Source organism: Urocitellus parryii, unplaced genomic scaffold, assembly GCF_045843805.1.
Source record: "Urocitellus parryii isolate mUroPar1 unplaced genomic scaffold, mUroPar1.hap1 Scaffold_40, whole genome shotgun sequence".
In the NCBI taxonomy this organism is placed as follows: domain Eukaryota; kingdom Metazoa; phylum Chordata; class Mammalia; order Rodentia; family Sciuridae; genus Urocitellus; species Urocitellus parryii.
The window spans coordinates 1,245,516-1,248,665 of record NW_027553586.1 but is presented as its reverse complement, the minus strand read 5'-3'; the positions used below and the strand labels follow the sequence as shown (position 1 = coordinate 1,248,665).

General features: G+C 48.7%; 1 pseudogene; it reads left to right on the top strand.

Annotated features, from left to right (window-relative positions):
* The first annotated feature begins 818 nt into the window (after positions 1–818).
* On the top strand, positions 819–2,541 carry LOC144252269 (Y-box-binding protein 3 pseudogene; annotated as a pseudogene).
* Positions 2,542–3,150: the final 609 nt, after the last annotated feature.

Genomic DNA, 3,150 nt, shown 5'->3' with positions numbered 1-3,150 from the left:
AGTAAGGAAAGCACTATGAATAATTTTAGTAGCATAATTCTGGAGAAAGTAATGCTGTGCAAGTTTCTAGGCTTAGGCTTTAAAGTACTAGAAGATTAATCTCCTAAATTTTGGACCCTTTTATGCTTGAAATAGAGCTGCTATGCCTACTAAGACAGAGAAATATGTCTTCCAAGAAAGTATCTTTCTTTAAGAAGCACAAGACAAGTACAGAGTATTGAAGGATGATACACCATTAAGAGAGACAGAAAAAAAAAAGACAAGCAGAAACAGGAACACTGAAGAACCAATCATTATTAAAGAATACATCTTGGAATTGGAACCTGCCACTCCAGCTGCACCCTCTGATGCAAAAACATCAATGGATCAGAGATGAGCCACCTAATTGAGCTTTTCCTAAATTCCTTGCCCACAAAACTGAGCAACCGCAGTAGTATTTAGTTGCTAAATATAGAGGAGTGTGTAATACAGCAATAGATTACAAGAATAGGAATCGTCAAGTAAGTTGTAGAAGAAAGTGATGTTGGATCTTGGCCATCATAATTAGTGCTGCAATAAACATGGGAGTGCAGATGTATCTTTAGCACACTGATTTCATTTCCTTTGCATATATACTTAGAAGTGAGATTTATGAGTAAGATCCAGCGAGGAGCCCCAGCGCGAGCGCGCAGCCCGAGAGCTCCAGCCGCCTCCGCCGCGAGACGCCCCCTCGGCCGCCGCCGCCTGCGCCGCGAGATCCGCACCGGCCTCCCTGAGAGCGAGCCCGGCCATCGCGACCACCAGCCGCGCCAACCGCCGACCAACCGCCACCGAGGTGCCCGAGTGAGAGCAGTGGAGGCGGCATGAGCGAGGCGGGCGAGGCCACCAGCACCACCACCACCACCCTCCCGCAGGCTCCGGCGGAGGCGGCCGCCGCGGCGCCCCAGGACCCCGCGCCCAAGAGCCCTGTGGGCAGCGGTGCGCCCCAGGCCGTGGCTCCCGCGCCCGCCGCCCTCGTCGCAGGAAACCCCGGTGGGGACGCGGCCCCGGCAGCCACGGGCACCGCGGCCCCCGCCTCTTCAGCCACCGCCGGCAGCGAAGACGCGGAGAAAAAAGTTCTCGCCACCAAAGTCCTTGGCACTGTCAAATGGTTCAACGTCAGAAATGGATATGGATTTATAAATCGAAATGACACCAAAGAAGATGTATTTGTACATCAGACTGCCATCAAGAAGAATAACCCACGGAAATATCTGCGTAGTGTAGGAGATGGAGAAACTGTAGAGTTTGATGTGGTTGAAGGAGAAAAGTGTGCTGAAGCAGCCAATGTGACTGGCCCAGATGGAGTTCCTGTAGAAGGGAGTCGATATGCTGCTGATCGGCGCCGTTATAGACGTGGCTACTATGGCAGACGCCGTGGACCTCCCCGTAATTACGCTGGGGAGGAGGAGGAGGAAGGGAGCGGCAGCAGTGAAGGATTTGACCCCCCTGCCACTGACGGGCAGTTCTCTGGGGCCCGGAGTCAGCTGCGCCGCCCCCAGTACCGCCCTCAGTACCGGCAGCGGCGGTTCCCGCCTTACCACGTGGGACAGACCTTTGACAGTCGCTCACAGGTCTTTCCCCATCCCAACAGAATGCAGGCTGGTGAGATTGGAGAGATGAAGGATGGAGTCCCGGAGGGAGCACAGCTTCCGGGACCAGTTCATAGAAATCCAACTTATCGCCCAAGGTACCGTAGGGGACCTCCTCGCCCACGACCTGCCCCAGCTGTTGGAGAGGCTGAAGATAAAGAGAATCAACAAGCAGCCAATGGTCCAAACCAGCCATCTGCTCGCCGTGGATACCGGCGTCCCTATAACTATCGACGTCGCCCCCATCCTCCAAATGCTCCTTCACAAGATGGCAAAGAGACCAAGGCAGGTGAAGCACCAACTGAGAACCCTGCTCCAGCCACCGAGCAGAGCAGTGCTGAGTGACACCCAGCTCCCCAGGCACCTTCACCACCAGCAGGGTGACCTAAAGAATAATGACCATTCAAAAGTAAAGCAAAAAGCACACCCACAACCTTACCAACACCAAAGAAACATCTAAGCAATAAAGTGGAAGACTAACTAAGATTTGGACATTAGAATGTTTACTGTTATTCTTTGAGAAACTAACAACTGCAAAATGAAAATGTCAGCATATTTTTCCAGCAAGCTGCCATTCCGGGAATGTCTGCACAGAGTACGAGAGAGCAACCTCCCCAGTTTCAGCAACCACTAGGTTTATATTTTTTTCCTGGTTTTTACTGTTTTGGTAATATGAATTGAAAGAAGAAATATTAATACCACATGGGGAGAACCCCAACCAAAGAAATCTGAAATATATAGTAAATGCTTTTTTTTTTCCTTTTTTGTTCATTTTGGATGCTGGTGCTAAACTTACAAGTGTCATGATTTAAAAAGAAATTTTATGCCCTTCTTATTTATTTCTAGGATGAGGGGAGGATAACATTTTTGCTTTCTTATGTGACTCTCTTTGAAAATGTGCAGTATGAATTCCTCAAAAATAAAATTTTTACCCTTCAAAGGAAAAAAAAAAAAGAAGTGAGATTTATGGGTCAAATGGTAGTTTTTTGTTTAAATTTTTGAGGAATCACCATATTATTTTTGATATTGGTTGTCCTCATTTACCTTCCCATCAACATTAATATTGCACAGTGCCGCGTCCCCTCGCCAGCAAAGGAAACACGACACAGGATTCTTCCTTCAGCAGTTTATTCAGGCCTTTATTTTGACATGTCTTCTAGCTTCTACTACTACTCCTACTGCTACTTCTACTGCTACTCCTACTTCTACTCCTACTACTACTACTCCTACTACTGCTATGTGCCCCAGCCCTAATAAAGCAGATAAAGCCCCAATGCACAACTGCCACATGGATCTTTCTCATAGGGTGTTTTACAGCTACGTGCCAACTCTCCCAAAATAAGGAGTTGTTTATCACAGGCCACGGTGCTATCAGCGCCATCTTGTAATGGCGGCCACAGTACACAGAAACGGCTCACTACAGTTCCCCCTTTTTTGTTTTACTAACACAATACAGGCGAGAGTAGAGGTCCTATCCCACTGCAGAAGTGGCTGCATATGGTCCAGCCCTAAGGAGGCGCCTTCCCCAGATCTGGCTCCA